The following is an 11909-nucleotide window of genomic DNA, read 5'->3' as shown; positions in this document are numbered from 1 at the left end:
ATGGTTTAGATTTGAATCGTAAGTGGAACTTAACACTATTGATTCAAATCCACCTATGTTATTAATTCCATTAAATATTAATTTCCAAAATTGGCTTCCAGGACTACATAGCGAGACACATGGCCTTCTTGGATATGGGAGCAACCACCACCGCCTAGACAAAGCCTTTTAAGAAAGCTAATATTTAATTTCCTTAAATAACTCTAGGTTTAACCAAAAAGAACAATCGAATCACAAATTCGAAAAATAAAACAAAAGAAACACAAATTCGAAACAAATCCGAAAACTCTAGAATCATATGCCTTTTGTGTTTAATATTTCCAAAAATAACTATACAAAGAAAACTAGTATGATGCTGAAAATAATTACTAGTTATACCTATTTTTGTAAGCAAATAACCTCTTGATCTTCTACCGTATTCCTCTTCTAACCTCGGACGTTGTGTGGGAAACGATCTTTCGAGATGAGAACCACCAAGAACCTTCTTCTTCCTTCTAGGTTTCGGCCACCAAGAGTACTTCTTGATGGATAGGTTCGGCCACCACCAATGCTCCAAGGGATGCTAGAGACTAGGCTTCCTTTCTCTCCTTCTTCTCCTTGCTTGATCCGGCCACCAAGAGAACTCCACCAATGAAGAAGTTTCGGCCACAATAAGGAGAGGAGAGAAAAAGAAGGGGCCGACCACACCACCAAGGAAGAGAGGGAGAAAGAAAAAGAATAGAGTCATTACCCATGAAGGCACCTCTACCCCCTCTTTTATAATCCTTGGTCTTGGCAAATAAGGAAATTTAAATAAAAAAACTTCCTTAATTCTTTTGCCATGAAAAGGAAAATTTATTTAATTAAAAATAATTTTCTCTTCTCACATTACATGGTCGGGCACATCTATAAGCTATAAACAAGGAGAGTTTTAATTATAATAAGAATTAAAACTTCCTAATTTGTCTCTGGAAATTTATAAAAAATTTCTCCAATAATTTTTACCTTCATGGTGATTTGCAAAAAGGAAATTTTATAAATTAAAATCTTTCTTTTAAATATGTGGATGATTTCCTAAAAGGAAAGTTATCTCTAAAAATTAAAATCTCCTTTTAATCTACAAATAAGGAAAGATATCAAATCTTTTCTTAATCTTTTGTAGAAACTAATAAAAGAGAATATTTAATTTTTAAACTCTCTTTTTAAATTTTGAACATGGTTAAAAAGAAAAGTTTTCTCAAAATTAAAATCTACCTTTAAATCTTCAAATAAGGAAAGATTTCAAATCTTTTCTTAATCTTTTGTAAAAAGCTATAAAAAGAAAGATTTAAATTTTAAACTCTCTTTTAAAACCATGGAATCCACATAAGAAAAATTTTAAAAATAAAATTACTTTTTATATTAATAGGGCCGGCCACCTAAGCTTGGGTTCAAGCTAGGGCCGGTCACCTCATGAACCCATGAACCATGCCTTTGGCCGGCCCTAGCTTGGACTCCAAGCTAGCATGGCCAACCCCTATAGGATGGGTAAGAAGGTGAGTATCGGTGGGTATAGTACTCTCTAATTAAGAGGCTACGATAGGGACCGAGAGGAGAAATTAGTTTTGGTCTCCCGATGAAATTAAGCATCTCGTGTTCACCCCGAACACATAACTTAATTTCATCAATAATAATTCATTCTACTAAAGAACTATTATTGAACTACCGCACCAATCCCAAATTACATTTTGGGCTCTTTCTTATTATGAGTGTGTTAGTCTCCCTGTGTTTAAGATAATGAATGTCCACTAATTAAATGAGTTACTGACAACTCACTTAATTAATATCTTAGTCCAAGAGTAGTACCACTCAACCTTATCGTCATGTCGGACTAAGTCCACCTGTAGGGTTTAACATAACAATCCTTATGAGCTCCTCTTGGGGTCATTCTCAACCTAAATTACTAGGACACAGTTTCCTTCTATAATCAATAACACACACTATAAGTAATATCATTTCCCAACTTATCGGGCTTATTGATTTATCGAGCTAAATCTCACCCATTGATAAGTCAAAGAAATAAATACTAAATATATGTGTTTGTTATTATATTAGGATTAAGAGAATACACTTCCATAATAACTAAGGTCTAGTTCTTTTATAAAGTCAGTACAAAAAGAACTTACCTAAAATGGTCCTACTCAATACACTTGGAGTGTATCAGTGTAATTTATTAGTTAAGATAAAATAATACTTAATTACACTACAACTACTTCAACGGTTTGTTCCTTTCCATTTTAGTCGCGAGCAACTGTTTATAATTTATAAAGAACCGATAATGTAACGACCGAACCCTCTTGGCCCATTTGGCGACCCATTTGGCAACCCTCGGGTCGTCGACCGTCGTCCCTTATGTCGTCGGTCCATTTGACGACCTCTCATGTCATCGACCGACGACCCTTGGCCGTGCCGTTACTCACTAGGACTTTCCACCCCTGGTCAGTGGATTTTTGCCTCCCCCAGGATTCAAACTCTAAACCTCCAGGCTTAAGTATTAGAGTTTATGAATCCTGGTAACCAAGTGAGATGAGAGGTCGCCAAATGGACCGACGACATAAGGGACGACGGTCGACGACCCGAGGGTTGCCAAATGGGCCGCCAAATGGGCCAAGAGGGTCGGGTCGTTACATTGTCGGTTCTTTATAAATTATAAACAGTTGCTCGCGACTAAAATGGAAAGGAACAAACCGTTGAACTAGTCGTAGTGTAATTAAGTATTATTTTATCTTAACTAATAAAATGGAAAGGAACAAACCCTTGTGGCGGCCCAACTGGCGGCCCTTATGTTGTCGACCCATTTGGCGACATCTCATGTCGTCGACCGATGACCCTTGGCCATGTCGTTACTCACTAGGACTTTCCACCCCTGGTCAGTGGATTTTTTGCCTCCCCCAGGATTCGAACTCTAAACCTCCAGGCTTAAGTATTAGAGTTTATGAATCCTGGTAACCAAGTGAGATGATCTCACTTGGTTACCAGGATTCATAAACTCTAATACTTAAGCCTGGAGGTTTAGAGTTCGAATCCCGGGGGAGGCAAAAACTGAGTAACGGCACGGCCAAGGGTCGTCGTTCGACGACATTAGAGGTCGCCAAATGGGCCGACGACATAAGGGCCGATGGTCGACGACATGAGAGGTCGCCAAATGGGCCGCCAAATGGGCCAAGAGGGCCGGGTCGTTACAGACAACATGACATTCTGTGTGTGATACCACACATCATGTTGTCTACTATATAAATTAATTGAACAAATTACATTTAACAAATAAATGTAGATATTTGACCATTGTGATTCTTTATTTCTAAATAAAAGTTTATACAAAAGTTTGGCTTTTAGTATACACTCTAATAATGACGTCACGAATCATTAAACCTTATTTTTCTATCCTAGTACAGAAAATCTCTTAGGTTACTCCATGTAAATTTCCTATTCTAAATTTTCATTTAGAAAGGTTGTCTTTAAATCCATCTAATATATTTCAAGATTCCATAGAGCTACAATAGCCAACAACACTCTGATGGAAATTATTCTCGACACCAGAGAACCTGCATCAAAGTAATCAAGTCATTCTCATTGATAGTATGCTTTGATTACCAATCTGGCCTTATACTTATCAATTGTGTCATTTGACTTCATCTAGTGGTTTACTTTCTGGAGGAAGATTCACAAGTTTCCAAGTGTGATTTTCCAAGATAGATTCTATCTCAGATGCAATTATCTCACTCCAGTGAGGTTCGTTAGAAGAGCTTACTACTTCTGAGTAACTTTAGGGCTCACTTTCCAATATGAAAGTGATAAAATTTGATCTGTAGGATTTTTTTTACCCAAGCTATTTTGCTCTGTCTAAGCTCAACCTCGACTAGTTCCTCATCATCATTTTCACCTTGTGTTTCATATGCCCGTTTTGAGGAGCTAGCTTCCTCTTGGGTCTTATACTAAAACACATGTTCGAAGAATGAGACATTTCTTGATTCTATTATCGAGTTCTTATGTATATCCGGTACTTGTGACTCATACACAAAAAATTGATACATACTGCTGTTATGCACATATCCAATAAATATGCAATCAACTATCTTTGTTCTATTTTAATCCTTTTCAGATCAGACTCCAAAACTTTGGCAAGACACTTCCACATTCGTAAATATTTATAGGATGGTTGTCTTTCATTCCACAACTCATTAGGGCTCTTATCTATTTTTTTCAGGGCACCTTATTTAAAATGTAATTAGTTGTTACCACAGCTTCCCCCCACATAAACTCTAGCAGTCCAGAGCTCAATAGAAGAGCATTCATCATCTCCTTCCACTTGTTCTTCAAGTAGTTCTTGAAGTCCTTCCAGTCGGAAGGCAGCTTCTCAATGATAGAAACCACTTGGAAGGTTTCACTTAGAACCATCCCTTTTGAGTGGATCTCGTGCAAGATCATCTGAATCTCTTAGACTTGGCTGATCACTGTCTTGGAGTCAACCATCTTGTAGTCTAGGAATTGGCCCATGATGAACTTCTAGGCCCTTGCATCCTCCATTTTGTACTTCTTGTTGGTGCAATCGACCTAAGTTTGATCGGTATGATCATGGTTTTGATGTGTGTGTCAAAGAGTTTAAGTTAGACTTTCATATTATTTTGATATGTGTTTAAGTCTTGCAGGACTTGGTGAAACACATGAGGAACTTGGTGCGGCCAAGTTTGGAAAGCTCATCCAAGGTCTTAGATCCTTGAGTCGGTGAAGTGATGTGCGTAAATATTATGATCATTTATGCATGTTTTAATGCACATTCACTTGCTTTATACGTATATATTCTTTGCATGATCACCTCTTTTATCATGTACTCATCATATATACTATTTTGTTCGAATATCTGCTCTTTGTTTGGTTTTGTGTTGATAGGGACAACTTTCGGAGCAAAAACAGTGATTGTCAACGCACCAGAACGAGCTAGAGAACACGGTCGTGCAACCTCGCACGGTCGTGTGGCCAAACAGGAGAGGAGAAGTGCACGACCGTACAACCCTTGCACGGGCGTGTGACCAACCCATAGACAGATCAGAGCATGGTCGTACATACTTGCACGGCCGTACCCCCCATGACCGAAGCCAAGCAAGGAACGACTGTGCAACCCTGCACAACCATGCCCCAGGAACCGAGCCCGAGGCATGGTCGTGCAACGCGGCCAGAGACAAGAAAGGGCACAACCATGCCATCCTTACATGGTCGTGCCACCGCAGTCGTGCCCTAGCCTATAAAAGGGTTTTAACCCTTTTCCTCAAGCGGGGGAACTGGGAAGCAAGTTGTTAGGGAGAGAATCGACTTGGTGCTGTTCTACACCATCCAGGACCTCCATCTAACGATCCTTCATCACCACATCAACTCCAGAAGAAAAAGATTGGATCCGAAGATCACACGTCATCGTTGGATAAGCGTCTTTTCTCTTTCTCTCTTCTTGTTTGAGAATTGTATGCTTAACATTATGTCTTTGGGTTTTTCTCCAGTGTCTATGGAGTAGATTCTTTGTTCTAGGATGAGGGAGTAGTTGTGGATTGGTTTGATGTAAGACTCATACCTTTGCCTCTATTGATTGGATAATTTTGCTTGCTTTGTTTCGACTACTCGATCTCTATATAGTGTTAATTGATTGTATAGGAATTGCCTATCTCGTAGAGAGAATATTCTAGATCGTACATCCGAGGGGCCCTAGTGACAGAGGTAACCCGTTCACGGACATCTAGGGTACTTCCTTGAAAGGAGAGACAACTCCTTCACAAGGAAGTAAGAGACCAAACTAAGCTCCTTATCTCTATCCTTAGTGACACCAATTAGAGTAGTGTTATTGTGATCTACCGAGGCACCCTAGTAATAGGGGTTAACCGTAACAGGATTTTATAGGGATCTTCTTTATTTGGTACCTAAGATTAGATACTTCAACTTCTGGCAAATGCATGTTGTGTTGGTTGCTACTCGGAATATCGTACTGGTTCCCCTGTACAAAATTTTTGTACAAGTCCCAAACCATTCCTAACAACCTATTGTGTTCTTTAGAAATTAAATTTGGAATCGCAAACAGAACTTAACATTATTGATTCCAAATTCAACTTATCTGTTCTTAGAGGTTTATACTTGGATCGCAAACGATGCTTAACATTATTAATCCAAATCCACCCATGTTACAAATTCGATTAAATATTTATTTCAGAGATCAGCTTCCAGGTTAAACATGGTGAGGCACTAGGCCTTCTTGGGTATGGGATCATCCACCACTTCCTAGACAAAGCCTTTCAACGAAATTCAATATTTAATCTCCTTATAGTAACCCTAGGTTTAACCATTAAGAACAATCGAATCACAAGATCGGAAAAAGAAAAGAAACACAAAATCGAATTGTAAATTCGAAACCTAGAATCGTTAGCCTCTTGTGTTTGGTATTTCAAGATCTAAACAAAAAGATGAACTAGTTATGATGCGAAAACTAATAACTAGTTATACCTTTTGTAGCTTATAGACCTCACGATCTTCTATCGTATTCCATTTCTTATCTCGGACGTCGTGTGAGCGACGATCTACCGAGACGAGAATCCACCCAAGCTTCCTTCTTCTCCAAGCAGGTTTCGGCCACTAACAATCTTCAAGAGATGAAGAACTTTAGGCCACCAACCAAGCTCCAAGGGATGCTAAGAAATAAAGCCTCCTATCTCTCCTTCTTCCTCTAACAATATCCGACCGCCAACCAAGCTCCTTGAGATGAAGATGCCGCAGGCCACACAAGGAAGAAGAATAGAAGAAGGAGAAGGGATGAGGGTCGGCCACCACCAAGGAAGAGAAGAGAGGAATAATAGAAGATATGTTGTGAGGTGAGGTGCCTTTACCCTTTCTTTTATATTCCTTGGTCTTGGCAAATAAGGAAAGTTTTAAACATAATTAAAATTTCCTTATATTCCTTGCCAATGGTTAATAAGGAAAATTTAATTAAAATTTCCTTTTAACCCTTTAATGTGGCCGGCCCCTACGACTCCTCTAAACAAGGAAAGTTTTAAACACAAAATTAAAACTTCCTAATTTGTTTCCAAAAAATTTTAAAATTCTCTTTTAAAAATTCCCTTCATGGTTGGTTATAAAAGGAAACATTTATAGATTAAAATCTCTCTATTAAAACATGTGGATGATTACAATAAGGAAAGTTTTCTCCAAAATTAAAATCTTCCTTTCAATCTACAAATAAGGAAAGATATCAAACCTTTCTCTTAATCTTTTGTAGTAACTATAAAAGGTAAAATTTAATTTTAAAACTCTCTTTCAAAATCATGTCTTCCACATTAGGAAAGATTTTAAAATAATTTTTTTTTATTTTATTGTGGCTGGCCACCTAAGATTGGGCTCCAAGGTAGGGCCGGCCACACCTCAACCCATCCAAGCTTTATCTTGGCCGACCCTTGCTTGGGCTCCAAGCTTGGCTTGGCCGACCACCTTGGATGGGTAAGAAGGTAGGTTTAGGTGGGTATAAGACTTTATAAATAAGAGGCTACAACAGGGACCACGAGGAGGATTTGGTTTTGGTCTCCCATTGAACTTGAGCTTCCCGTGTTCGCTCCGAACACCCAACTTGAGTTCATCAATAATATCTCATTCCACTAAAGAGTTATTATTGCACTACCACACCAATCTCATATTACTATATGAGCTCCTTCTTATCATGAGTGTGTTAGTCTCCGTGTGTTTAAGATATTGAATGCCCACTAATTAAATGAGTTATTGACAACTCACTTAATTAATATCTAGCTCCAGGAGTAGTACCACTCAACCTTATCATCATGTCAGACTAAATCCACCTGCAGGGTTTACATGACAATTCTTATGAGCTCCTCAAGGGGACATCATCAACCTAAATTACTAGGACACAGTTTCATTCTATAATCAACAACACACCATATAATAATATCATTTCCCAACTTATCGGGCCTATTGATTTAACGAGCTAAATCGTACCCTTTGATAAATTAAAGAAATAAGTATCAAGTATATGTGCTTGTTATTATATCATGATTAAGAGAACATACTTCCATAATAACAGAGATATTGTTCTTTTATATAGTCAGTATAAAAAAATACTACCTCAAATGGTCCTGTTCAATACACTCAGAGTGTACTAGTGTAATTTTATAGTTAAGATAATACCATTTCCTATGATTTGTTCCTTTCCATCTTAGTCGTGAGCTACTTTTTATAACTTACAAGGAACTGATAACATGATCTCCTGTGTGTGACAACACACATCATGTTATCTACAATATAAATTAATTGAACAACTACACTTAGCATATAAATGTTGACATTTGACCAATGTGATTCTTTATTTCAAAATAAATGTTTACAAAAAGCTAGGCTTTTAGTATACACTCTAACATGTTGATGGACAATGAGTAAAGGATAGAATGTGATACATCAACACCACCACAATGAAACCGAACTCCTAGGACTCTTCAAAAACCAAGTCTATTACTTCCTCTTTGCTAGTTCTCGGTTTCGTTTCCAAACTCCTTTTCTTTAGATAACTTACAACCATCGGTAGTTTAGCTAATCCTAAGTGAGCCATCGCTAGTGCTTATAACTAGTCCTCGTGGGATCGATAATCTTTATTACTGACGATGGATCCGTGCACTTCCAGAATTGTAACAAGTTTTTAGCGCTGTTGTCGGGGATTGCGTCTATAACATTAGTGATAATCATATTAGATTAGACTAGACTTTGTTTTTCTTCCTTTATCTTTCCTTTTTCTAATATTTTGTATTTAGAGATAAATAATTTTATTCTTGTTTTTATTTATTCTCTACATTTTTATTAAAATGCTAATATATATATATATATATATATTATTATTCCAACTCTCTTCTTAACTATATTTCGTATCTTGTTTTTGCATGCGAAGAGCTAATCTTTCAGGATAACTTCTACCGTTCGATCCAGAGATCGATAGGACCTACTTGAGAAGAAGAAACCTTTAGAAAGCATTTCAAGTAGTACAAGAATCTTCAGAGATGGCTGATAAACTATTGAAGGATTATGCAGCACCTTATGCACTAGGGGTTCGGTCTAGCATCACTCGACCGCCAATCGAAGCCAACAATTTTGAAATCAAGCCTGCAGTAATTCACATGGTTCAGCATAATCAATTTGGAGGACCGCACGATGATCCAAACCACCACTTAGAGCTTTTCTACGAGATTTGTGGTACCATGAAAGTAAACGGAGTCCCTCCAGAATCAGTGAGGTTATTGCTTTTTGGATTCTCCCTGAAAGACATAGCCAAGCAGTGGCTAAATTCCCTTCTAGTAAACAACATTACATCTTGGGAGCAGTGTGAGCAGAAATTCCTGGACAAATTCTATCCACCAAGCAAAACTACTCACATGAGGAACTTGATTGCAAGCTTCAAACAAATAGACTCAGAATCACTATTTGAAACCTGAGATAGATTCAAAAGTATGCTGAGACAGTGCCCCCATCATGGCCTTGAGAAATGGTTGGTTCTACACACCTTCTACAATGGAATCAACTATCACACGAAGGTATCCCTCGACTCTGCAGCAGGAGGAGCACTAATGAACAAGAGCCTTGATGAAGCTGAAGAGATCATAGAGAATGTGGCATAGAACCACCATCAGTGGGCAACTGAAAGATCTGGTGGTTCTTTCTCAGGGAATCCAATAAAGGCGTCAGGAAAATTTGACGTAGATGCAGTCACACTCATGTCTGCAAAGCTAGATGCTCTGACCAAGAAGTTTGAGGCCATGGGAAACAACAATAACACGGCCAATGCAATAGTTTGTGTTTGCAAAACCTGCGGATGTACGGATCATGCTCAAGATACTTGCCCCCTAGGGCAAATACAAGCACAGATAAACCAACTTGAGTAGTGCGATGCGATAGTCAGCTATAACCAAAGGCAAAACAATCCGTACTCCAACACATACAACCTAGGGTGGAGGAACCACCCAAAATTTTCATACAGGAATAATCAAGACCAAGGGCCAGCAAAACAAAGCTATCAACCTGGACAACAGAGCTACTCACCTGGGCAGCAGAGCTACTCATATGGACAACAGACTTATCAACAATAACAACCTTCACAATTGTCCAAAATTGAAAAGAAGCTTGAAGAAGCCCTCTCAGAGAAAAAAGAGATGAAGAATGAGATTAGGATGTTGACTCAAAGAATGGAAAATTCTGAGAAACACCAAAAGATACAAGATAGCCAGATAGCCTAGATAGCCTAGTCCTTCTCAAGAGCACAGGGAACATTTCCAGGAAAGCCAGATATAAACCCAGTGGAACACTGCAACCGCATCGAGCTGAGGAGCAGAACAACTTTGGGAGACCTCCAAATCAATACTCAGAAAGGACCTAACTCAGAGGAAGAGCCCTCTCCCCCACTGCCCAATCAGATCCAGAACAGGGATGGAGAGGAGGTCATCAAGAAAGTTGAAGGAACTCTTCAAATTCCCCCACAAAGTCAGATGATTCCATTCCCTCATAAACTGATGACATCCTAGAAGGATGAAGAGTTCAACCGATTCCTGAAAAAGATTAAGGAAATTTACATAGAAGTACCACTGATAGATGCACTGCACCAAATGGCGAAGTTCATAAAGTTCTTAAAGGGAATTTTATCCAACAGGAGGTAAAAGGGCGACTTCGAGACCGTAGCATTAACAAAGAATTGCAGCGCTCTACTTATGACAAATATTCCACCAAAACTTCAGGATCCAGGGAGTTTTTCCATACCATGCAAAATTGGTTCTGAACTCATATAGAGAGCTTTCTGCAACTTGGGAGCCATCGTTAGCCTACTTTCGTACTCTTTATAAAAGAAGCTGGGACTCTAGTGTTAGAGTGTATACTAAAAGTCTAGCTTTTTGTAAACATTTATTTTGAAATAAAGAATCACACTGGTCAAATGTCTACATTTATATGCTAAGTGTAGTTATTCAATTAATTTATATTGTAGATAACATGGTGTGTGGCGTCACACACAGAAGATCATATTATCAGTTCCTTATAAGTTATAAAAAGTAGCTCACGACTAAGATGGAAAGGAATAAACCATAGGAATAGTCATAGTGTAATTCGATATTAGTTTATCTTAACTATAAAATTATACTAGTACACTCTGAGTGTATTGAGCAGGACCATTTGAGGTAGTATCTTTTTATACTTGTTAGTTAGAGCCCTAGAGCCCTAGAGCCAATCATTTGATGATTGTATGGACTCATGTATATCATATTCATGTATATATATTAAGGCATTTGGTTTTTGGTTATTATGCTTATTTGTATTAGTGCCAGATAAAATAAGTATAGTAACGTCCTAGAGTAGAAAGGTTCTTACCTATATCAATCGATTGGTTGAATCGATAGTGAGATGATATAGGGAACACTACTCTAAATCATTCCTAGTCGAGTATTAACATTCAGGGACAATGTTAATACAATAAGACTAGCATGTAGGTCAGCTCGATGACTTGATCTCACAAGTCATGGATATAGAGATATCAAGCTGACACATGGGTATGCATTAGAGAATGTATACTGAATGACCCGCCATGAGAAAGTATCATGGATCGTTATATGAGTGTCATATACTTTTTCATGTGGCTATTAGTATGACTATTAGTCCTTTGACCTGAAGTCACCATGGATCCCTACATAAGGAGTTATGTACTTTGGTTTCGTCAAACGTCACCCGTAACTGGGTGGACTATAAAGGCGATTACTGGGTATGTAATAAATTATGCAGAGGGATGTGAGTGATGTAGATGGGATCTATCCCTCCCATATGACGGGAGCGACATCAATATTCTTGATAGAGTTAGACCACGAAGTGCATGACCATGCCCAAAT

At 38.3% G+C, this 11909-nt stretch overlaps 1 pseudogene; it reads right to left on the bottom strand.

Moving 5' to 3' along the window:
- Positions 1–9451: 9451 nt before the first annotated feature.
- Positions 9452–9523, bottom strand: LOC121988211 (annotated as a pseudogene).
- Between the last annotated feature and the right edge of the window lie 2386 nt (positions 9524–11909).

The sequence above is a fragment of the Zingiber officinale genome, chromosome 5B (genome assembly GCF_018446385.1).
Source record: "Zingiber officinale cultivar Zhangliang chromosome 5B, Zo_v1.1, whole genome shotgun sequence".
In the NCBI taxonomy this organism is placed as follows: Eukaryota; Viridiplantae; Streptophyta; class Magnoliopsida; order Zingiberales; family Zingiberaceae; genus Zingiber; species Zingiber officinale.
This window is presented reverse-complemented; position numbering and strand designations above follow the sequence as displayed.